We start from the raw sequence: 26,807 nt of genomic DNA, 5'->3' as shown, positions 1-26,807 counted from the left end.
AAACAGGTAATGCAGGAGTTAGGGGTTAAGCATCATACATCCAGTGCATACCATCCAGAGTCCCAGGGGGCTCTTGAGAGGTTTCATCAAACCTTGAAAACTATGATTCGAACCTATTGTTTGTCGAATGAGAAAGAGTGGGACCAGGGAATCCCCTTTCTTTCATTTGCTGTTAGGGATGCAAAACAAGAATCATTTGGTTTTAGTCCCTTTGATTTTGTATATGGTCACACTGTGAGAGGACCATTGAAATTGCTGAAAGAGAAATGGTTGGTTGAAGAGAGTGAGACAAATCTATTAGACTATGTAGCAAAGTTCAAAGAGAGGCTCAGTCAGACTTGGACGCTAGCCAGAGAGAATCTAAAGGTAAGTCAAGACAAAATGAAAACCTGGTATGACAAACGTACAAAAACTAGAACATTTCAGTCAGGAGACAAAGTCCTTGTCTTGCTACCAATCCCAGGTCAGCCTTTACGTGCTAAATACTTTGGCCCCTTTGAAGTTGAACGAAAGGTCAATGACTTGAATTACATTATCAATACACCAGGTCGACGCAATGGTAGACAATTTGCTTTTGCATTTGCTTTATTGAAAAATAGTTTCCCTGATATTCACAATTCAAAAGTATCTTTCAAGTAGGAAGTATTTAGGAACACTCAGCATCAGAATTATGCATTTTAACCAGTTTTTACATATTTTCATAATACCATTTACAAAAAATGTGCGATTTTTTTATGTTGACATACACTTCTATTTATTTATGTTTTGCATCTTAAATAATATGATGACCTATACATTTTTTTGCAATAAATGGAAAATTTAAAGTATAATAAATGAAAATAAATGCAGTTTTTGTACTTTGAACCTATAAAATTGTGAGGGTGGAATCACCTTAACCATATTATACAATAAGACTACTTTTTCAAAGTTATGAGAAATTCTTCACAAAAAATGTATTTATGCAAAAGATAAATGTTAGGGTACAATTTCAAAATACATATTATATGAATCACATAAAGAACATATCAAATAATTTCTTTGTGGTTGTTTTCCATTGGAACATCTGTTAAGAAACATTCTGTTTTGTCTTTTTTTTTTGATACATAAAAAGCGTCCAAAAATCATTTGGAATTGTTGTGTTAAACCCTGATAGTCAGAATTTTAAGAGTTTCTGATGTGTGCCCTACTTAGAAATGTTTACAATGTAACAAAGATGAAACTTATAATTGAATTAATCAGCAAATATAAAGTCATCAGGTTTACACATGCTTTTCTAACACATCATGTACAATTTTTTTTCTACTAGTATGTCTTTGTTCACAAAACATTGAAATCAACAGTACTTAGCATTCCATATTAAGAAATATGAACCCTAGCTATTAAAAATCTAAAAGTATATTTATGCATCAATGCAATATGTTTAATAAAACAATCTCTTTCACTGTGATGAAAATTGTCTTCTTCATATAACATACAGATGGAGAACTTCTTTGGATGATGTAATTTTCACATGTAGAAAAGAAACTAATTCAACTAAAACTAAAAGACAGTCATTAAAATTTTAAGGACATATAAGGATTATATCAAGACCGAAGTCCAGAAATTGATAAAATGCTACAATTATCATCCAAAGATGTATATGTTTGGATTTATTTTTTAATTCACAAGCAAATGATATGCTGCCATTTAATCTTTCAAACTTAAAATAAAAAATCTATACTTTTGAATTAAAAATTTCAAAATCTAGAGGAGTCTTCCAAATACTTACATGTATCTACATGTATTTATGACTGAAGGTATGTAAATTACCAGAGTTGCTGTAATGCACCATTTGAATAAAAGTCATATCCACATTCTTGACTTTTTTCCCTAAACCTTATTTCAAAACATAAATTATTCCAACCAGTCTTTATCTACGCAGTGATAATAAATTTCTTTTACAGAATTCTAAGGTATTACATAGTAATAGTCTTTAAACATCCTTGAATATAGTGCATATGATTTACATTTCAATTCTTTCCAAAGAATATGCTATGCCATCCAATAGAGCTGATGTAAAGTCTCTAGGTTATCACAAAATGTTAAAGTTGCAACAACTAAATTTTACCCAGGAGAAAAATGATCGAAAAATCTCCGAATCTTTCTTTAGTTATGATGTGAATTTTGCAGGTTACAAATTATTGTCAAAGGTAGTTATCTCAAAAATCTCATGCTTTGACCCTGACAAAGTGTCCTATAAAACTAACTGTATTACTCTAACCTGTTCTTTGTAGTAAGCATGAAGTCTAATGGTTGATAGAAATATTCAAGATATTATTACATCACAGATCAGGGGACACTTAAATCTTTATGGGGGTCCTATTGAGACCTATTAAATTCAAAATAGGACACACACATACACAAACAAAATTTATTTACAGTTCCAGGAAAGTAGTAATTACACCAAAGCTAGCTTTTAGGGGTTGTAGAAATAAGATGAAAAATAAAAGGTTTAAATGTATACTTCTCATACATAACATCTGTCTTCAATAGGAATTGGTAAAAATAAAAGTCACATTTAGATACTTTGAAGTCTGGGAATTATTTTTTTTTTTTTTTGAAGATCTCATACTATCAGAAAAGCACAATATCAATTCTAGGATTTGATTAGACCTCAGTTTGTTAAATGACTGCAATTTATCTATTGTTGTGTTTGACAGAATATGAAAGATATGAAAGGGAGAGCTTTTGAACTTTTTTTTCCCTTCATCATAGTTTAAAATATATATTATACCTGTCTTTATCTAAGTAGTGAATATAGGATTTTACAGAAACCCTAGGTATTACATAGTAATAGTCATATAAACACCCTTGAACATTGTACATTTGATTAACATTTCAATCCTTTCCTAAGAATTTGCACCTAATTTTTATAAAGTCTATAAGTTATCACACAATGTTTAAGTTATTGCATAAAGGACTCGAATCAGCCTAATCTCAGTAAGTAACTAACTTTAACCCAGAAGTAAATGATCCAAAAAATCTATATAGAAATATCTTATTGATTCTTCATCTGTGTACTTATGATGTGAAGTTTGTAAGTGACAAATTATTGTCAAAGGTAGTTATCTCAATAACCTTATGCTTTGACCTTGACAAAGTGTCCTAAACAACAAAGTGTATTCCTACAATCATTCTATATGTAATTAGTATGATGAATATGGTATGATAAAGATATTCAATATATTATTAAACCACAGATTATGGGACACTTGCATCTTTATTGGGGGTCTTATTGAGACCAATTTTAAATTCAAAATTAAACATGATACATACACAAACAAAATATATTTACCATTCCAGGAAAGTTAAATAATAATATTAAATCCAGCATCTGAATATCTGTGTAATTTCTAGGGGGTTATAGAAATAAGATGAAAAATAAAAGGTTTAAATGTATACTTCTCATACATAACAACAGTCTTCAATAGGAATTGGTAAAAATAAAAGTCACATTCAGATACTTTGAGGTCTGTGAGAATTAATTTTTAAAGCGTTCATGCTATCAGAAAATCATATTTTCAATACATTTGCTTTTGATTTGACTAGATCTCAGTTTAATAAATGATTACCCTTTATCCATAGTCAGTGTCTGACAGTGAAAGATACAATCCTGAGTCCTTTCTTTGTCATCCTGTAAACAACAGTCTATGATAATACTGATTAAATTAGTTGGAAATCATATTTATCTATGTGCTTCTTAAATCCTCCATCCATCTCCTGTTTGATTTTCTTGTTTCAGTGTTCCAAGAGAGGATATTCTGTTAGTCTTTGCATAATCTGATAGTCTTTCACCATTCTGAGAGTAGACATATATCATTTCCATAAGGCCTCACTAGAGAATCCTGAAAAATAAAAAAAAAACGCTTAGTTGAAAAAAAAAATTGTTATATAATATAAGCTTGATGGAATTCTAAATATAGACAAAAAGGGTATAAATACAAGGTGTTACATCAGATTTTGACTTTTCATATTAACCATGGGTAACACCTCTAGTAAAGAAAAGAGTAAAGGAATGAGTAAAATTCAGTTTAGAGAGAGAATTCTTTCAGAGAAAGATGTAGACAGAGGTATACCAGTTAAAATAAAAAAAGATGGCACTATTGAGATCATTTCTCAAGAAGAATATAACCAATTATGTCCAGAAAAGGGTGATCCTAATGTTGTCAGAGATTACATAGAAAGACCATTGATTACAGAGGAAGCTAATGAGGAATATAACCATTTATTACCAAACGAGGGAAAGAATTACTTGGATTACCCTGAAAGACCTTTGACTAAAGAAGAATTCAAGTTTATAGATGATAAGAGAAAACAGTTGTCAGAAAAAAAAGATTGTTAAAGACACAGGATTTTTAGACCACAAAACCATTGAAGATACAAGGATTACAACATATACAAGGGTTAATGGAGGAAGTCCAAACTGAACTCTTGGAAGACATTAAGGCTCATTATGAGAGTAACTTTCCAGTGTTTGTTTATTACAAAATTATGTATTCTGATTTTTAAAAAAAAAGTTTTCACTTTCATTTCTTGTGCCTTTGACCATTTAAATTGACCTTATGGTCAAGATTGTGATATATACACTCTGATAATCATCTATGATGTCTCTATGATGGTTACCTCATAAGATTGAATCAGGGTATATTTGTGTTCAAAGAGCTGAAGAAACTTAATACAGACAGATCTATGATTTTGGAAGCATACATATTAATGAGTTTAAAGGAGATATAACACTTGAATTCATTACTACATTATTAAAAAGAAAGAACACAAGCTCATAGAAATGATATTGAAAGTACCTTTTATGAACAAAGTGTCATGCTCCAAGGTATTATTTTTATATACAGGAGAAGGTTTACAGTAGTTCCATACACTCATAAAAAGATCTTGGGTAGTAGAAACACCAGGAAATTTTATTTCCACACAATCAGATCATCTTACATCAGTTATAAGGTTAAAATCTTTATACATAGTCAAGAGAGTCATTAAGATTTCTTTTCTGATCATCCAAATGAGCCGCATTATAGTATTCTTTCCCTGTGATATAATGTTAATATTAAATGGAACATTCAGAATTCATAAGCAATTGGTGTTAAAACTTGCTATCTTTACCAACTATGCTATTAAGGAAGCTGGGGGTTAACAAATTAGCCATATTTAATTTATTCTATAGATATGCTATCTTCATCTGTTAACTATTATTTGGCAAAAAAAAATATTCATTTTAGTTTCAAAATTTAATCATGCATTTTTGTATATATTTATATAGAACTCTTCTTCTTCTAAAGGAGATCAATATAGTCAAAACATGACCATGACCACCAAGCCGTCTTTATTTAAAAAGTCATATATCATTTACTTATCAATTCAAAAATATAAACATGCATATGTAAAATAAATAAATAAAAATTACAATTGTATCTCATTGAATCTTTACCTTCAAGTTTGTGTGTTTCTATGTTGGTTGACTAACTGTGTATTTCCAAAGGAACAGCAGACAGTCTGAACTTCATAGAGAATTGATTATAGATGGTTAGGAACAAACCTTATCTTCCATGTTGATGACTGTAGAAATAAAATCATTTTGTTAATATGACAGAGTACTGCATGAAACAATGCATGTTTAAATACAACATGTACAATGTCAAAAACGATCATGAAAATATTTGTTTTTAATCTCAAAAATTGTTTTTAACATTAACTCCAGATGAGAAAAGTTCATCATGTTATCTTAAGATAATAAAAAAAGCACAAATACTGTATTAATATCACAAATAAAATGATTATCAAATTAATTATTTAGACACTAAAAGACTTTTTATTAACAGCAGATTCAATTTTTGTTTAATAACTGTCAGTACTGCATACAGAAAAATACATTTTTTAGCATCATCACAGTACAACATGTAGTCCTTCATTTTTTGAAAAGCTCATTACCAAGAAACAAAAGTAATAATGAAATTATATGTATGCAATATATCACACTTATTTAGAATCAAAACAATAAGTAAAGGACTTAGAATTAATCTTTTGTAAATTCCTTCTTTTCTCTTATTACATTCCTAATTAGTATCTCTTTGATCACCATTTAGTAAGTCTGAATTCCATGGGTAACATACATAATGAATTATAAAATTATATCATGATTTATACAAAAGGACTTATTAATATTCTGAAGATCCCTTAATCATGTGTTAATATATTTTAGGTTAAATAAGGGTGTGCTTATATAAATGTAAGTTAGAGACAACAGATCACATAAGTTTTGCACAGTAATTAAATTAACCATATAATCATGCTTAAATGCAAAGATGACCTTCATAGGAAATGTAAACAATTAAAAAAAAACAAGACAAACTTACCAGAGATATCCAACTATATGCCCAATAAGCCTATCCATTAAATAATCCAGTGAAATAACATCTCAGCTGATCCTGAAAAAATCATACAATTCAGTGATACACATTTAACCTCATTTTACAATGTAAGTAAAGCAATAATTTACAGACAAAAGGGACAGAAATGTAAAAGATACCATGTATTTTACCAAAATTTAGTGAATATTTTTCTGATTGAAATTCAATCATAGAATGACCCATCATAGAAATATTAAACGTACTCTGAGTTACATGCAGGTTATACAACTGTAAATCACATGAAATGAGGATAAATACAGCATTTACATTCAAAATAGAACTTTACATATAAATGATTGTTAAATGCAAAGATGACCTTCATAGGAAATGTAAACTTTTAAAAAAACAAGACAAACTTACCAGAGATATCCAACTATATGCCCAATAAGCCTATCCATTAAAAAATCCAGTGAAATAACATTTCAGATGATCCTGAAAAAATCATACAATTCAGTGATACACATTTAACCTCATTTTACAATGTAAGTAAAGCAATAATTTACAGACAAAAGGGACAGAAATGTAAAAGATACCATGTATTTTACCAAAATTTAGTGAATATTTTTCTGATTTAAATTCAATCATGGAATGATTCATCATAGAAATATTAAATGTACTCTGAGTTACATACAGGTTATACAACTGTAAATCACATGAAATGAGGATAAATACAGCATTTACATTCAAAATAGGACTTTACATATAAATCATGGTTAAATGCAAAGATGACCTTCATAAGAAATGTAAACAAAAATAAGACAAACTTACATGTAGAATATGTCTGTCAGAAAGAAGATTTCAAAAATGAACCCGCTCTCAACATTCACATGGTAAGAATGCATCAGGATGTTTACTTCCGTGGTCATAGAGAAATTGAGCTTTAAACAAGAAAAGCTTCACAGCAGGAAAATCATCATAGTAAAAGAGAAGAAAAAAGAAAAGATAGTCCTACATTTTCTGAAAATGTAAGTTCACTTCTTAGAAACAAAAGTAAAAATGAAACTTTAATTTTACAAGTGTATGACGTCACAATGCATAGGTAAGCATATTTTTTTGCACACGACCCTAAACAAACTTGAGTCTTGCCAAAATCGTAGTAGCAGAGTTATGAATCGTAGTAGCAGCGTTTATAATATAATGTAAACACAGTGTAAACACACCCCGTATTTAGGGACTATATGTACTGAATTGACTAAGCTATCCCCCACAGACACCCCTAATATGCACTTCCTTGACCCACCTATCCCCAAGGGGCTGCACTCCCTTGACCCACCTATCCCCCTCAGCCCCAAAAGTGCACTCAGTTGACCCACCTATGCCCCCCACCCCCAAAAGTGCACTCCGTTGACCAACCTACCCCCCAGCCCCAAAAGTGCACTCAGTTGACCCACCCAAACAGACGGTTTATACTACTAATGATGTTAATGAAAAGTTCCTTTAAGAAACCATCGTTGATATTTTATTGAATTGATTTGAAAAAAATATGAGTTTCTGAAACTAAACAGTAAAAAATATATCAAAAATGAACAAATCAATAAATCTTGTGGACAAGGACATAAACTTCTGTGTAGACCTATTGGTTTACACATAATTATTTATTTAGTAAATTCAACTGTACAATGCACTGCAGAGACCATTTCAGTCAGTCTGTGGGGAGAGGGCAACCAAACATTTTTTTTTAGAAATGGTTAATAAATATATCAATAATGTATGATATGTTCCATTGTAATAAACAACCAAGTCAATAAATAAATAGACCACTTACCTCCCAATCAACGGATTGTAATTTGATGTTGTGCTGAGGTTTGTTAGAAAATACTGAAATTATCGTATATCTATAGTAAACGTATAGTGATTAAATATACATAGTATACATTTGCATTACCATAGAAAATACAAAAAAATAAAATTAAGCTAATTTAAACAAACTAAATTTAATTTTATTCCTTGGGCCGAGCAGTCTTCGGTTTGGGCCGAGGTGTCAATGATTTTGAGCCGACCTGTCAGGGCCGAGGTGTCAACCAGCACGGGCCGAGGTGTCGTTGGGCCGAGTAGTCTGTCTACCGTATAACGTGCTACCGATATTTAATCATGGAACAAAATTACAATGATAGCACACTTACTATACTAATCATTTACAGGTTATGAATAAATTATAAAACAAATTAAGTTCATTGCTTTAAAATCTTGAATTATTTTTTTAACTTCACTATCAAACCTATAATGTAAGGCATTGTGCAGCACACTAGTCACTTATAAGGTTTACACTTGCCTAGTTACCTATCGCTGTTTAATCCATTTCATTGACTATAACTCTATCCTTATGATTAATAAGATGATCTTTAAAAGTTTAAACGTTGTATAGCCATGGTAAAAATCAGTGATGAAAAAGATTTGTTTGTGAAATTTGTGTTGAAAACGAATTTATTTGTAATTTTGTTTTGTGAAAAGCGCAAAGCTTGTGCATTAAATCAATATTGGTTGAAGCTAGTAAAGTAAGGACAGATCGCTAGTTCTTATGCAATGAATTGTCAAAATAAAACGTAAAATTACACATTGAGCCAACGAACATTTAAAAATTGAAGAATGATTGATGTACATGTAAAATAAATGCCCCAGAGTTTTGTACTAAAGTCAAACCTAAGACATTTTAAGATATTTTTGAAAGATTCGATTTACTTAAAGAAAATTCCCGTAATTATAAATTAGACTTAACAGGTCGACCACGCGGTGTAAATTAATGTGAACAAGCGATGGAACTAATGGTTGGTCTCGTAAACCTATAGTTAGCTTTTTAGATAAATACGTATCATCATCAAATTTAAAACAAAGATAAGCCAACATATTAATCTCAAATATTCGACAATAATAATTTTCCATTAATTGTCATGTTGTAGAAAGTTTTTAATATATCAATTATTCTACTATGACCACGCGGTGTCACTATAAATTTTCTCGGCCGCCTGTAATCGACGGATAGATTACGTAATGGTAAACACACTAAGAATCTTTGTTCCAGGTGAATGTGAGAATTACATAGTAAATAATTGTGTATTATTTGACTCTTAAAAGTTTTTATGAGATGCAGGCGTATATAGTTTGCGTTAATATTGTTTGTGTTCATATTTAAACGAAGAAGAGATACTCGTACTTTTTTTATCACTTCCTCTCTCTCTTTCTGTCTCTCTCTCTCTCTCTCTCTCTCTCTAGAGAGTACCCGAGATCCCTACATTACGAGGAAATGGACTGGTCATAAGACCAACACTGTGGGGAAAGTTGGAAATTGTGGGGAAGACGTTAATTCCCCACAGTTACATGTGCCATTTTCTCGTTCATTTTACGACATAACCAAAGTTTAACATTATAATTATAATGTCTTATCGATCTGAAACAACTTCTCACCTTCATTGATTTACATACTTCAATTGTTTACCGTATAACCTAAGCCAATCAAATTTCCCCACAAGAATTTTATTACGACTCACACTACCGAAAAAAAACGTCTTTCGGAACACCCCAAAATAAATATTCGTTAGCGGGAAAAAGATATGGGATGTTTTTCTAGCAGTTTATAACAGTAATTTACAATGATAAAAATAGAATTTATAAAGTCTTTATGGTAAATAAATCAAGTATAAGATTTTGTATTATTAAGATTTTGCTGGTCGTTAGCTTAATGAACGTTTTCGTCATGTTAGTTGAATTGAATCAAACAGGCACATTGCATTTGGGATGCGGACGGGGGGAGGGGATCTGCTTACCTCCAACCCCCAACATAAAAGTTTTTACCCCCCTCCACTTAATTTAAGTTGCATCATTGCCAAATAGGGGTGATTTAGTGTTTGAGTAAAAATATATCTATATATGTTGTACCTAAAGTTCTTGGACCCCCATCCCTTATTCCATGAAATAGAAATGTTTATTTGACCATATTCATTTTTAATTATTAGTTTTTTAGCTAGTGTCATTTTTTAAAAATTAAATTGACCCCCACCTTTTTTTTTTAAAACGATGCTATGACTATGATTTTTTGTCCAGGAAAAATACACGAAAGTCTAATTTGCTGTTTTTGCTTTGAGTATTTTTGTATTTTATTTTTTTTATTTATTTGTGTGTGTGTGGGTGGGTGTGGGTGTGTGGGTGTGTTTAATATGGAAAACATGTTTGTTCAATTGGAATAGATTAGATCTTCGATTATTTGAAGGTAAAACCATTGGGACAAACATAGTTTAAAATATATTGTTTTATTAAGGCTTCTGACAGTGAGTCCAAAAATAATTTTTCACCCACAGCTCCCAGCGGCGACTGGCTAGTCCAAGTTTTAATGACAGATTACTACCCTCGAACTCAAATCACTTCTGATTAGCCATTACACCTCTATGAGTATGTAAAACAAAAACGATTACAGCTTCATATTACATGTATTACCTATGGTTTAATCCATATCAGCTCCAATGTCAAACAGTATCTGTCTCAACTTTCGAAAGATGTCCCTTGTTCTTTAGCCATTTTTGAAAATGAGATGGCCACTAGCTTAAAATTAGTGGAAATGAAAACAATCATTATATATAACCAATTAAGAATATAAGGGTTTTCCCTTGGAAATGAATTGACCCACCCCCCTAAAAAACAGGGGCATTTTAAAAAATGACCGTAACAGATGAGGGAATATCAGAATAAGTGGACGATACTTCATATTTATCATGGTCGTAGGCGCAACTATTATGCGGATCCAGGGTAGTATTAAACCATGGATTCCATATTTTTTTCTACGTCTTTGTTATATATAGTGTTCATATCCGTCCGTCTGTCTATCTGTTAGCTTTTTTCTTATCTGACACATAACTTTAACAGCGTTTAATACTATTAAATCAAAAAAATATCTTGTCAGCTGATTCATCTTTGGTAGAATGTATATTGCGCATCAAAACTGCGCTGACCTTAAATTAATATGCTATGACCAAGTATGAAAAAATCATGTCCGGCTCATAACTAGCTGCGAATCTATGGCATATTAAAGCCATAGGCGTATGTACAATGAAAATTATTAGACTAAAATTATAAGAGCTTTTTATTTGTTTCATTACTTTATATAAAGATAGAACTTTTCCGTAAATTACAAAATCTAAATCAATTGCGTTAAAAAGATATCACAATTTAAGTTGGATTCTCTGAATTTTCTCCGACTCGGAAGAAAATACAAAAGATTTAAATAACACATTACAGAGAAGATAAAACCGTATTATTAGTTGAAACAAGGTGCTCTCCGTGTTCAGAATTGTACGAAAAGTTTTAATTTCAATGTATTAACTAAATTTCTTTACTTAATTTTGTATTTTACAAAAATATATTTTTTGATCAGTTACGCCATATATGGCTTTAAGGTTTTATATTTTTTATATTTATATTTTAGAGTCTTGAACCATAATGCTGTATACAGATCCCGTAAGGCAATAATTATGCAATTAATGGTGCAAGATTTTGTTCGCAATTTTGGGGAGAATTTTTTCACTTTCCAACATCATCATCCAATCAACTACTTTTATTCCCTTTTTTTAAAAATATTTTTAAGGAATTTGTATGTTTTATCCATATCCAAGCTTTCATATAATCGTCTCTACGGACCAAATAAATCTGGTTTTGACAAATTCACAACAGGCGAACTCAATACTATTTAAAACTATAAGACCCAGAATCACCAAACTCGGCCAAAACTGCAGTACTTGCATCTTAGGTAGAGGGTGTGTAGCGACCTATTTCATGGTCACTGTGATCTTTAATTTAAGGAGGGATTCCTGTCCGGTTTCTGACTTGATGAAATGTTTAAAGTGTTTTCGCTTTTAATTATGCATTATACATGAATATTTAGATGTATTAGGATTTTTCTTCCCTCGTCACAAACGTTGTAAAATATTAGATAGAAATGGTAAACTGGGTTTAAAATCTTACAGGGACTAACTTTTCAGTTTGGTATAGAAACATCTTATCTGCTTCTCAAAATTACTAAAAAAACAATACCACTTATACGAGCCTGGTCTCGGATAGGTGAGTTTATTTCAGTAACCCTATGTCCCCCCATTCCAGATATCTTTAGTCCTTTCAGATATATAGTATATTAACCCTAAGTCCCAACTTATCAATCCGGATAATTTAGGTCCGTTTACATATTCTAGTCTAATATTGAGTTGTTTCCTCCTCTTCCTTTCTCGATAAATCGATAAAACGGTAAGGCCATGGAAAATTTTGTGAAATTGAATTATTGCAATGTTTTAATTTTTGAAATGAAATAAGGTTGATTTCATGGGTACTTATCAAGGTTTGTTATTTCAAGCCAAATTAGACGTGTCGATGGTGTAATTTTACCTTGGATTTGGCCCGATATTTTTTGCTAAGATCACGTCGATGGAATTTACACACATGGTATAATCTGAATATAGATAACAGGAAAAATAAATATATGGAAGTCAAAGCATAGTTAAACGTAAGTTATTATTTTTAGGAAAAAAAAAAAAACTTCAACAATCCCAGATTCACTTTTTTTTTTTTAGGGGTGGGATGGGGGGTGGGGGTGGGGTTCAAGCGCAGAAATATTAAGTCAGGCATACAAATCCGTTTTAAGTTTTGTTTTCCAATGTATTGAAGTATGAAGAATGTATTTACATATTTTGCCAACATTAAATAGTCTTTTAAATGGCATTATCTAATGACAATCACGAGAATTGCGTCATTTTCACTTAAGCAGTAATCAAAGAACTGAAAGTACTAAGAGGATGTTGGTTAATATCATCATTGTTTTGGGTATCGTTTCATTTGCTTGCTGGTCAAGTAAAACATTTTAATAAAATGCATAAAGGCATACACGGATAATATTTTACCAAAAAAAAAAAAAAAATTTTTTTTTTTTTTGGGGGGGGGGGGGTGTTAAATGAACTGATTTTCCCCCAAGCAAACAAAATGGGGGGACTGGGCGAGGGGGTTCGAAATGAAAATAAAAAAAGGGGTAACCCTGGGAACTGTCCACCTGGTAAATGGGGTATAAAAAATACAACTTTAGAGTCAGAAATATCTGATTATTTTTTAGGGTGAGCTAAAAAAGGCTTTAACACAAGAGAGTTGTAAATTTGGCTGTATAAACCTTCGAGTAAAACAGCAATAATCATTCATATGGGTTAGACTATATATGCTGAGTTCTGCCAAAAGCAAGGAGTAAATTATATTAGTAGTACAAATCGCACTAGGGTAAGAAGCATAACTACTTTCTCAGGCTGTCTCAATCTTTACACTGGTCCTTTAAAAATAAATTAAAATTCACAAATTGATAGGAATATAAATCAACCTTTATGATTAAGTTTTCGATAACTTTTGATAGGAATGACTGGGCCATAAATTAAATCTTGTTAACAAGCATTTTAATAGATATATTAATAATTTCAATCTCTAATAGGACTAGATTCTTTACCCTTTTAAATTAAAGCATTTCGTAGTCAAAAATGATTGCCCAGGAAATAGAAAATTCACTAACTAAGCTGTACTTAAATTAATTAACAAAGATTGCATTGGGGGAAATCTCATTTTTAATTAAATAAAAGTTAAAATATAAGATTATTATAATTATATGCTGTGGTGGAAAGATGAATGAAAACATTAGAACTGTAATGACGATTAAAAACAACCTTTCTAAGCAGATTTATTTTGATTACCAAGGACACATGTAATTTTAAATAAGAGGGAAATAATTCTTTCCAAAATTTAAGGTCATAAATTAGGACACATTACAACCTTGCATGCTAATAGTAATAGATGGGAGTTATGTCAAATAATTAAGGATTTAACAGTAACACATCTCTAATGTATTCAGTTACACAAACGGATAACATACTCCAGACTCTATTTCTCAGATTATAACTAATTTCAGCATTCAAAGTAGACTTTGACCAATCCATTGTCATTTACACATAAGTTGTCCATTAACCACTTATCTGAACAAGTTTGCATGTGTGACTATCGTATGAGATTGAGAGGCATTGTTTAAGGAAATTCTCAAGTATCATAAACCAACTAAAAGGCCAATAAAAGACATGCCTTTGCTTGCTTTTTGTAATACATTACAACCTGTTTCAGAGTACATAACCCTCAAAATGCAACTGCCAAAATTCAAGGTAGAGTATTTTATATTGTAGTTATGCACCAAAACACAAAAATTAACTGATTAATGTTGAGGCTGCATCACAAAATCCCTTAATTTTTCATAATCATAAAAACTCTTAATTATATTTTGCCATTTTGTATTGGATAGGATTATATACAAGGTCACATATATAATTGATAAGGCACAAGTTTTATCATGATTGATCAGATAAGTTTTACACAGCAGTCTTTTGGACAGGTATACCCCCATTTTAGTAATATCAAGTTTTACCAAAATTCTTGGCAAAATTCTAAAAAATAAAAACATACAAAGAATTATGCTCTCTTGAAATGAATTATAAATCTCAGTAAATTTGTATAAAATTGATGCCCTTTTAGCATAAAGGCAATTAAGAATTGTGTGTATCACTCTTGTGTGTCAGCATATAATGAACTAGCTCGAGTTTCAAGCTTGCAGTTGGAAAAATATTAATTTCCGCATTAATATAACAGTATATCAAATTCCATATGCTCAACAATTTCAAGTAAACATAAAGGCTTATAATAATTTAAACCAGATTCGTTTAAGTTAATTACAAAATTAACTAGGTTTGATGTTTAAGGTCTAAGCTGATATAAATTACTAGTACCATTTTTCCGAGATAAAACTACTAATTATTTTCGAGGCATTTTTTAAATACTTATAATTCTTAATTTTGTTTTAACTGAATTAAAGTGCCCTTTCTCAAGATGCAATATGAATCTAAAATATACGGTACCTTAATTCAAAGTTTTTAAAAGAGGTTGAAAAGGAAGTTGGTCCAACCCCTTTTTAACAGAACTCGTGGGCAGTGTTTGACAGTATTGGATAGTTTATAAAATATATTTGTCATTTTTGTAAGATAAAATATTAAATCTCGCTCACTTTAATACCTAATATCGCGAATACAATGAGTACCTCGCAGTTAACTGACTTGCTACCGCTCCTTTGTGGGGGAGGCGAAAAGGATATAAATTTCTTGGGCAAATGACATTGTTTACAGTAGTGAAGATCAAATGATTCGAACAATTTAATGCCGAAAGCACATGGTTTTGCCATATATTGAACTCCGAATAGTAGATTGTCAAATAAGGAAAGTGTAGAATATTTTATCTGCTTCAAAATGTTTTTCAAGGAAAATTGAACGAGAAGAGTCCGCTTAGTTAAAAACATCGTTAAAAATGTTAAAATCTTTGGCTCTCAAAAATTTATTGGGCTAGTTCAGCAATTGTTTAGCAAGGTATTCAAACAGGATTTTTGTACTCATCTGTCCATATAAATTCTACAATGATCGATCTTGCATGGTATTCAATAGCACTTTTCTCCCACCCAACAGACTTTTCCTACCTCCATTGCGGAAGAGTGCCGTTAAGTTAGGTAGTCACGATATGGAGTATTACGAAGCAACTTGGGGGGGTGCATTAATCATTATTATATTACTGTTAAAAGTTGTTTAAAGTAGCTCAGAACCTTATGCTAAGAGGTGACAGTATCGTTTTCCTTTTCCAATTTCGGTACACTGTATGTCATTTGGGTTTGTTTCTGTACAAAACCCAACTATATATTACTTTGTCACGCAAGGAAACTTGGTAAGAGGTGTTTTAAGATTTAAAAGCCATAAAAAAGAGTGACAGTCTTTTGGGTAATTTATACAAGTAACAATGGAAAAATACAGTGTCGGTAAGTATCAACATTGTTTAGAGTAAAATGAAGTTTTATAGGGTCAAGTCCTTGACTCTATTTGTAATACTTGTGTTATCACTTATGCTGTACATTTTTATTGGCGAATCAGGCCCTGGTCTACGGTGACCATTTGCGTTGAGGTACTGCCGCCGTCACCATCGGTTCTTGGCACCCCCTTGGTGGCGGTTGCAGTTCCATGATAACTCGTAGTAGACACGAGTATTCATGGTCCTGCCAGTGGCGTATTCCGTCGCACCTCAACGCAATTGGAAAACACATATTCTTATGCTCATTCCATTGTTTATTGACTTGATTGATATTTGAATTGATTGATTGATTAATAATTGATTGATTGACAAGTAATTGACTTGATTGATATTTGAATTGATTGATTGACTGATTGATTAATGATTGATTGATTGAATTTGATTGATTATTGCATTGGTGACGTTCATGCACTTGTGACCTACCAGTGCATGATCATTTGGGTCGTCACATTTATTGTATTGATTGTTGATTGTGGGGCAGCCCTGTGGTAGCCCCAGCAAATTGATCACCGCGGCCAAAAGCGCCACATTAAACAAGCAAAATAACATCCATATTGTTTGTTTGATTTATAGCAATCTAAATGAGCCTGGTCTCGGATAGGTGAGTCTATTCAAACCCTATGTCCCCCCATTCCAGATATCTTTAGTCCTTTCAGATATATAAGGCCTTTTATAAATCGATAAAACGGTAAGGTCTTAATTTTGTGAAGTTGAATTGTTGCAATGTTTTAATTTTTCCCACCCACCCTCCTCGTGTTTTATAACAAATACTGCTGTTTTTGTTATGTCATTGTAGCTGAAGACTTCCTGCTTGGTCCTGCGTCAAAACAGCCTATGCCGCAGTGATGATCGTGTGATCCAATAAATGGTGCCCTGCTTTGTCCAGCATCTTCATCAACTTGTGTTTCATTAGTGAATTCTGTATTATTGCGTGTTTTGAAAGACTGCCTGATAGGTACAAAATTCATTAAATTTAGCGAAAGCTTAAAATGGTGTATTCCGTCGCACCTCAACGAAAAGGTTTCTTATGCAAATTATTGACTTGATTGATATTTGAAGATATTCTTTGAGCCAAAAATTGATTGATTGAAAAAATTGTGTTTTTGATTGATTATTGCTTGGTTTCATGCACTTAAAACGACACATTTATTGTATTGATTGTTGATTGTGGGGCAGCCCTGGCAAATTGATCACCGCGGCCAGAAGCGCCACATTAAACAAGCAAAATAACATCCATATTGTTTGTTTGAATTCTGAAATAATGGATTTAGTTAAAATTTTGACACATTCAGACTTGCAAAATAGTCAAATGAAATTAATATTGTGACTAAATTTTTAAATACATAAACCATGCAAATTTGTTTGCATTGAAAATTAAGTTTAATTCCTTTTAAAAGAAAGTACCTGTATTAGATTTAAAAAGTTTTCTATATAGGAGCATTAAATTAACCACGAACCTAAAAAAATATATTTTTTATGCAAAACTTTTTAATAAACAAATAATTTTAGAGAATAATTTTGCAAATTTTAATTTGTTTTGAATGCCCCAACATAAAATTATTAAATAATGCCGAACAATATTTTGGCTTTTTGTCACATTTCTATCGTTATTGTGTCGCCCGTGTGGCGCAGTGTTTACATCGATACGCAACTTGGCCATTAGTCTCATTTGCACAGAATATATATTTTAATTTAAACTTATACTTATCCAAAGGACCACGTTGGCCAAGTCGCATAGGTATATTAAATTAACCGGATATCTAGCCTTGTGTTAATTAACGATTGATATTATAATCACCTAATTCACGTGACATACTGCTGTTCGATCACTACTACACTTTTTTTGAAATTTCATTGTGTTTAAGTTTTTGTTGTGACGCATCTATCATCTACAAATTTTAAACTATGGGAGATTTTTGTTTGCAAGGAGATTTAACGGTTCTTCGGATAAACATGTACGATGGCCTCATGTCTGCAGTCGGTCTACTGGCATTTATCTATAATTGTGCACCATAAAATCAACATGATATCTTCCTCTTCTCTTCAAATTCGTAGTGCGAAAAAATCATAATATGGCTCCAAGAGCCATGTTCTTTTCAATAACACTGTCTTTAATTATAAAAATATGTATGACAAAAAATTCTAGAAATAAATATCAAAAGCTTATGCTTGCACAAGGGTTACCGAAAAGGTTCCAAATGACGCAACACTTTTACGTGGCGATTATCTCCTTTTTGGGTGATTAAAAATAATTTAGCAAGTATATATTTGTTTGTTATTGTGTCATTGTGCACACAAAGCATTTAATATGGGACGTTGTTCAAATAATGTATAAAACCAATCAATTGCCTTCATGAAAAGCTCCTCCCTATTGTATGCGTGCGCAGAAAAAAAAATACTATATAATTTTTAATAATTGTGAAAAAAATAGTGTATTTAAAATAATGATATTTTGAGCAAGATTTTGACAGAATAAATGTCGAAATTTCCAGATCAATAATTTTAACACAATCTCTTATGAATGTTTTATTAAAAAACCTGTTTTTTAAAAAAAAAACGTCGTCTGTCTGTCTGTCTGTAAACAATTTTTCCAATTAATGCTACTCCTCCTACAGTTTTTGTCTGATTTCAATATAAATTGGAACACAAGTAGACTATACAAAGATACATAATTCTCTGCATCGGTTTTTGATTTCAATATAAAACCAATCAATGGAATCCTCCCTATTGGTGTTGCTGTGCTTAATATAACACAATTCTATCACAGTTTGAGCATTTTAAGCCACAGAGTACTAATATAAATTGGAACACAAGTAAAGAACCACTTTGGGAATAACTTTGACAGACTTTTTTGGGAATTACTTTAACAGACTTTTCTAGGGAAAGTGTCAAAACGGGTGTTAAATAAAGTGCATATATTTTTAAAGTCTTGATAACTTGAACTTGATAATTGCATTTCATATTTTATATTTGTATTTAATCTATTTAGATTATGGTTGGGGACTGTCCCCACTTTTATCCCAATTACTGTTTATTCCGTTTTCAAAAAGATTTTTCATTCTATAAATAAAAAACACCCTTTTCCCAATATTAATAAATAGAAGGAAGAAAACGTGAATCTTTAAAAATCAAGAAAATTTCAGGGACTTGTATCTTCTTTATATCTTAATAAGTGTACATCCTGTAATTAACAAAAGAGAAAATATATTAGTTCGGAGCAATTAATGCCGTCACTCTAGAAATTAGTGTGATTAGATGTTGTTGAGGAATGGTATTAGCCATAGACTCTTTGATTTACAATAAATTATTTGTGCAGATCCACATAAAAAGAAGAAAACTACTTTTAACTGAGGCACACGACTTTATACTAACATCTGACTTTAGAACTAGAATTAACAATGGAAAAGTCTAATGAAAGAATTTAGAGGCAGTACTGGAAGTAGAGGTATCCAGTAATACAATCAGTTAACAATATATCAAGTAATATTTAGTGAGAGAGACTGAATATACTGTGGGGAAAATAAAGTAAGAGAAACAGTATGGGGAAAACTATGTGAAGGAGTCTGTAAACAGTCTGGGAAAAGTTCAGTGGGAGAGTCTAGGAACAGTATGGGGAAAATTCCGCGAAAGAGACTTAAAGTGAGAGAGTCTGGAAACAGTATGGGGAAAGTTCAGTGAGAGAGTCTTGAAACAGTATGGGGAAAGAAAAGTGCGAGAGTAGAAACAGCATCGGAAAAGTATAAAGTGAGAGAGTCTAGAAACAGTATGGGGAAAGTTAAGTGAGAGAGTCTAGAAACAGTATGGGGAAAGTAAAGTGAGATAGACTGAAAACAGTATGAGGAAAGTAAAGTGAGAGAATCTTGAAACAGTATGGGGAAAGTAAAGTGAGAGAGTCTAGAAACAGTATGGGGAATGTTCAGTGAGAGATTCTAGAAACAGTGTGGGGAATGTTCAGTGAGAGATTCTAGAAACAGTATGGGGAAAATAACGTGAGAGAGTCTAGAAACAGTATGGGGAAAGTAAAGTGAGAGAGTCTAGAAACAGTATAGGGAAAGTAAAGTGAGAGAGACTGAAAACAGTATGAGGAAGGTAAAGTGAGAGAATCTTGAAACAGTATGGGGAAAGTAAAGTGAGAGAGTCTAGAAACAGTATGGGGAATGTTCAGTGAGAGATTCTAGAAACAGTATGGGGAAAGTGAAGTGAGAGAATCTAGAAACAGTGTGAGGAAAGTAAAATGAGAGAGTCTAAAAACAGTATGGGGAAAGTAAAGTGAGAGAGTTTAGAAACAGTATGGGGAATGTTCAGTGAGAGATTCTAGAAACAGTATGGGGAAAGTAACTTGAGAGAGCCTAGAAACAGTGTGGGGAAAGTAAAGTGAGAGAGTCTAGAAACAGTGTGGGAAAAGTAAAGTGAGAGAGACTGAAAACAGTATGAGGAAAGTAAAGTGTGAGAATCTTGAAACAGTATGGGGAAGGTAAAGTGAGAGAGTCTAGAAACAGTATGGGGAATGTTCAGTGAGAGATTCTAGAAACAGTATGGGGAAAGTAACGTGAGAGAGTCTAGAAACAGTATGGGGAAAGTAAAGTGAGAGAGTCTAGAAACAGTATGGGGAAAGTGAAGTGAGAGAATCTAGAAACAGTGTGAGGAAAGTAAAATGAGAGAGTCTAGAAACAGTATGGGGAAAGTAAAGTGAGAGAGTCTAGAAACAGTATGGGGAATGTTCAGTGAGAGAGTCTAGAAGCAGTATGGGGAAAGTAACGTGAGAGATTCTAGAAACAGTATGGGGAAAGTAAAGTGAGAGAGTCTAGAAACAGTATGGGGAAAGTTCAGTGAGAGAGACTGAAAACAGTATGAGGAAAGTAAAGTGAGAGAGTCTTGAAACAGTATGGGGAAAGTAAAGTGAGAGAGTCTAGAAACAGTATTTGGAAAGTAAAGGGAGAGAGTGTGGGGAAAGTAAAGTGAGAGAGTCTAGAACAGTATGGGGAAAGTAAAGTGAGAGAGTCTAGAAACAGTATGGGGAATGTTCTGTGAGAGAGTCTAGAAACAGTATGGGGAAAGTAAAGGGAGAGAGTCTAGAAACAGTGTGGGGAAAGTAAAGTGAGAGAGTCTAGAAACAGTATGGGGAATGTTCTGTGAGAGAGTCTAGAAACAGTAGGGGGAAAGTAAAGGGAGAGAGTCTAGAAACAGTGTGGGGAAAGTAAAGTGAGAGAGTCTAGAACAGTATGGGGAAAGTAAAGTGAGAGAGTCTAGAAACAGTATGGGGAATGTTCTGTGAGAGAGTCTGGAAACAGTATGGGGAAAGTAAAGGGAGAGAGTCTAGAAACAGTGTGGGGAAAGTAAAGTGAGAGAGTCTAGAAACAGTATGGGGAATGTTCTGTGAGAGAGTCTAGAAACAGTATGGGGAAAGTAAAGGGAGAGAGTCTAGAAACAGTATGGGGAATGTTCTGTGAGAGAGTCTAGAAACAGTAGGGGGAAAGTAAAGGGAGAGAGTCTAGACACAGTGTGGGGAAAGTAAAGTGAGAGAGTCTAGAACAGTATGGGGAAAGTAAAGTGAGAGAGTCTAGAAACAGTATGGGGAATGTTCTGTGAGAGAGTCTGGAAACAGTATGGGGAAAGTAAAGGGAGAGAGTCTAGAAACAGTGTGGGGAAAGTAAAGTTAGAGAGACTAGAAACAGTATGGGGAAAGTAAAGGGAGAGAGTCTAGAAACAGTGTGGGGAAAGTAAAGGGAGAGAGTCTAGAACAGTATGGGGAAAGTAAAGTGAGAGAGTCTAGAAACAGTATGGGGAATGTTCTGTGAGAGAGTCTAGAAACAGTATTGGGAAAGTAAAGGGAGAGAGTCTAGAAACAGTATGGGGAAAGTAAAGGGAGAGAGTCTAGAAATAGTGTGGGGAAAGTAAAGGGAGAGACTCTAGACACAGTGTTGGGAAAGTGAAGGGAGAGAGTCTAGAAACAGTATGGGGAAAGTAAATTGAGAGTCTAGAAACAGTATTGGGAAAGTAAAGTGAGAGAGACTGAAAATATTACGGGGAAAGTAAAGTGAGAAGGTCTAGAAACAGTATGGGGAAAGTGAAGTGAGAGGGATTAGAAATAGCATTAGGCATATTGATGAGATGGTGTGTGGAAACAATTTGCGGTAGGAATAGTGTAAGATTTGAAAAAAGTTACGTGTAATTTCGGTTAGAAAGTCGGGGAATGTTTCGATGAAAGTTCAGAGTGGGAGAAAGAGACTCCAAAATAAGTATGGGGAAAATGAGAGAGTATGGTAACAGTATGGGGAATACTTAGATTTTTTAAATCAAAATAGTTTTTAATGTGGAAGTAATACTCTTTGCAGTGTCATATTTTAATATCAGCTATATGCAATCTAAATTTTCAAAATTAGCAACATTATACATGTATTGTTAAGTACATGTTGTTAAGTTCATATAAGAAGTACAGTTAATTATTGTATATTTTATATCGTATATTTAAAATTTAGAGGGATTCCGAAATACTTTCCCCTTTATTCAGTGAGAAAAATTCATTTCCCCATATACTAAAAATTGAAAAAATACACTTAAACGACAGAGTTTCGAAATAAGCAAGTAGAGTTTATAATTAAATAGATCTCTTAAAAAATAGTATATGCTTGTAAGTTTTAAAAAAGTACGATAAAGCACTTTCCCCATAGAACTGTTGTATGACCCATTCCTCTTAATTAAGGAAAGTCGGGTAAGAGAGAGAGAGAGAGAGAGAGAAAGACTAAATCAGTACTAAGTCTTACATGTAAATAAATCAATTCTTAAAGACTTTTTTTTTATCGGTAGAAAATATACTTTTACGTCCAGTTTGTAAATGGCGACGTTTTATGACGTTACGGCACACCTGAGAAAAGTTCAGTTTTATTTCGATGTTGTAATGATACATTAAGAGACTTGAAATGACCATAGAAGAAAAAAGATTGTAAAAACATCACCATATCCTAAGTATACAATTGAAATAGGAGTTTTTCTAACGAAAGTTTTTTTATTGATTCCCTGGGGAGTACAAAACATACGGACAAACTCTAATTTAATAGCAATAGACGCTGTCACCGTAGATCGCCGATTTGAGATTTTCTAGTAGTTGAATGATAGTACATTGTAAGATTATTGTCCGTAATTAATTAATCTTCAGAAGATCGCATGAGGGTGCCAATAGGTTCTTCGGCTGTTTATGGAGACTAAAGAATGTGTATCAATTCCTAATTTCAGGTCGGACTCATCCAACTTCATTTTCAGCAAAGATAAAACGTGATGCTGTTTTAGACATTTTGACGTTATAATCCATGTGCGGTAAGGTGATACAGTACATGGCATAAAATCTCGTAATTTGTTTATTGCATATATTTATCTGAGATTTGCTTTGTATATCACTCAAATATGTACCAAATAAAAGTAAAAATTTCAGAACGCAGGGATGTTTATTTTTCACACTAGAGTACTTGTCCACGATTTTACGGGACAACCCTCGTTTTTCCCGTACTTGCTTGTAATGCATTTGTCTTTAAACGGAACATAAAAGAACTTTGTCTTAAAATAATTTTTGTGGAAATATTGACAATAAACTGCTTTAGTTAGACATGTTTATTATAATTGAAATGACATAATGAGCACATTCCATTTCTTGTAGGGTGCACGTTCTTGATTGTTCATCCTACGAATATGTACCTGCTACAAGGCACCCATTTACTATCACAGGATACATAGAAATATATATGGTCATCAATTGTTTATCAATTTACTAATAAACAACCAATATGTCCATAATTGGTTTATTGTGTTGCTTTTTATTAATATTGAATTATTTGGCTTTATTCCCATTATCGTGAAAAATATCGCTCTTTCTCTCTCTGTCTGTCGGAAATATGTCTTTTCTACCTTCTGCAGGATAAATATAATATATAGTAATGAATAGTTTATAATAGCTGATACATTTAAACAAAAGTCACACGCGCCTTATATGTCACCTGAGTATTGTGCTATTATATATGACAAAGTTTCAACGTCTTCTGTGTCATATCTGGCCCATCGTCTGGCGCATTGTTCAAGAGAACCCATACTTTTCATCATGAAATTGTCCTCAGAAATCAAATAGAAATTTATATTTCAATTTCTTTTTTTCATAATTGAAGAAATAGTTCAACAAAAATCACCTTGTATCAGTACATTAGGTACTTGACAAATATATACAACCCGACAACAGACAATTAGAGTTTACGAATTTATTGCATCATGTCAAACTAAAAAAGTAAATTAAAAAAAAAAAAAACAGTGATTGACCTGGAAAACAAGTTAAAAACAAAATACGTGAACAAATCGTTAAAAAGATATTAATTCAAATAGGTCGAGTCTGATTCAAAAGGGTATGGCTTTTAAATTTCATGCAGTCAAATGTTCGACATTACATCTTTCCCAAATATAATCATTTTAATGCATAATTAACACAATCTGTAACCCAACTGGTCTGAAAATATTATTTTTCGACAATAGTTAAGAAAGAACGCTGAAATGGCTCTAACAACGTCGCTGTTTTCAGATTTACATGTAGTAAGCATGCGCAATGCAGTGCGCTGAAGAACGACACTTGACTCACTTAATTATTTAAGACGTTCATAAATATAAAACTAAAACCTGATGACAGAACATGAAAAGGAAAACATACTAGCAATTTAAACGTTGATATTTTTACCAAAAGTAGTCAGCTATTTTGAAATATCACAGTTTGGTGAATTTTTAACAATAACTTTTATCTCATTGACTAAAACGGGAAATCGTAAGAATTTGAAGCTTTTTCAACAAATTCCCATATGACCCAATAGTAAAAAAATTGAAAGCTTTTGAGGTGGTCCCCTAAGAAATGGTATGGTTAACATTCGATTTTCTTCTCTTAAACCAATAAATATAACAGCAAAGCTTAATCAACAAAAAATTATCAGACTTTCTATAAGAGAAATAATTAGACTCGGCCTCCTAAAATCATAAAATCATTAATATGACTGGAGGAATAAAGAAAATATGTTTTACTAGAGATGTATTATATAAAATAAACTAAAAGAAATAAATACTTCTTTTGAGATATTTGTTTCATGTTTAAAATGATCAAAAAAATAAAAAAAAATTGCATATCAGTGTAATATTGTATTCATTGAATGTTGATGAATAAAAAACTTAAAAAAAAGCAATGTATGATAAAAACACGAGATCCACAGACCTTAACGGTCATCTAAGTGTAGCATTTTGATAAATGAAGCTTAACTGGCCAAGAAAAATAGCTCGATAAGGATAAAAAATTATTGGTCTAGCCCCCAAATGATCACTATGATCATGAAACGATAAACAATTTAATACGTGTATTTATTTTTAAGACTCTATTATCACCTCTCATAATGGCATATGTTGGCCTTTGAAAAACATTTAAGGGGAAGAAGGCCCTTTAGCTGAAAAAAATACCTGTCGTTAAATTTTTTTCATATTTTGTATATCCCAAATTTAGTATGTCCTACATACATTAAAGCAGATTTTTCAATAGGTTTCTATACTTATTTTTGAGATATTGAGTGACAAATACTGTTCCCCACAGTGTTTGAGTGAATGTTTGATTCTCCATGTTTTCGGGCCCATCACTCGGTACATAACGGATTTTTTTCAACATAAATAAAAAATATGTAGGCAAACACGTGTCTTTTAAAATATTCCAGAGTATGAATAGGATTAAAAATTCGAAAAAAGCAGGATTTTGTCGCACCACATCTGGAGACGGAAATTTAAGTACTTTTTAAGACAGTTTAAACAATAAGAAAATCAATTTACACAAAATTCTATCATTCAATATTTGAACATTTACTTTGAAGTGCAAGTTCGTCATGGTATTGATTAATTGTAAAAATATCGATTGGTGAAGCTGAGCTCAATATTTCACGGGGCATAGTTAAACAGGACATGTTCTTTAGAAAAAATGTATACATTTCTCGAGTGCGGGAAAACCCAACTATGACGTCACACTTTTCCGGAATAAGCTGAATAAGACATACATGTACCCAGAGAACATTTCCGTCAAAAACCATATAAAAATATTTTTGACGTTCTGCAATTCACAAAATACCCCACCATGTACAGAATGTGACCCATTTTTATGATTTAATATTGCCCGTTTTTACCGTGTATGATCTTAATGTACTAAGAGATCCACTATGACGTCAACGACGCGGTGAACGCGCAGTGTAGGAAAACGGAAAAGTGGATTAATTAAATCCGTAATTTGATAATATGTGCAAGAAATTTTAAATGTTTTCAGATATTTTTATACTAGATGGTGAACGCAAACAAACAGTCAAAAAAATATACAAGTACTGTGGTTTCAATTTCGTTTCGTATATATTTTATCAGAGGTTATGACTTAATTTAACTGAGTCATGTGACCATACATCCTTC

At 32.2% G+C, this 26,807-nt stretch overlaps 2 long non-coding RNA genes across 3 annotated transcripts; one reads left to right on the top strand and one right to left on the bottom strand.

Moving 5' to 3' along the window:
- Nucleotides 1-3,705: 3,705 nt before the first annotated feature.
- LOC134236177 (uncharacterized) lies at nucleotides 3,706-7,392 on the bottom strand. 2 transcript variants are annotated; one of them, XR_009985555.1, is made up of 5 exons: nucleotides 7,227-7,392; nucleotides 6,819-6,890; nucleotides 6,405-6,476; nucleotides 5,480-5,607; nucleotides 3,706-3,884 (listed from the first exon to the last, which is right to left on the bottom strand). It is a non-coding gene; the product is annotated as an uncharacterized LOC134236177 (long non-coding RNA). The 2 variants fall into 2 exon arrangements; XR_009985556.1 differs by lacking the exon at nucleotides 6,819-6,890.
- A 16,142-nt stretch (nucleotides 7,393-23,534) lies between these two features.
- Nucleotides 23,535-24,143, top strand: LOC134236176 (uncharacterized). Its single transcript, XR_009985554.1, has 2 exons — nucleotides 23,535-23,669; nucleotides 24,007-24,143. It is a non-coding gene; the product is annotated as an uncharacterized LOC134236176 (long non-coding RNA).
- Nucleotides 24,144-26,807: the final 2,664 nt, after the last annotated feature.

Source organism: Saccostrea cucullata, unplaced genomic scaffold (genome assembly GCF_032062105.1).
Source record: "Saccostrea cucullata isolate Sc308-1 unplaced genomic scaffold, CSIRO_AGI_Scuc_v1 ctg4081, whole genome shotgun sequence".
Classification (NCBI taxonomy): domain Eukaryota; kingdom Metazoa; phylum Mollusca; class Bivalvia; order Ostreida; family Ostreidae; genus Saccostrea; species Saccostrea cuccullata.
The sequence above is the reverse complement of the archived record's forward strand: the minus strand, read 5'-3'. Positions and strand labels throughout refer to the sequence as shown.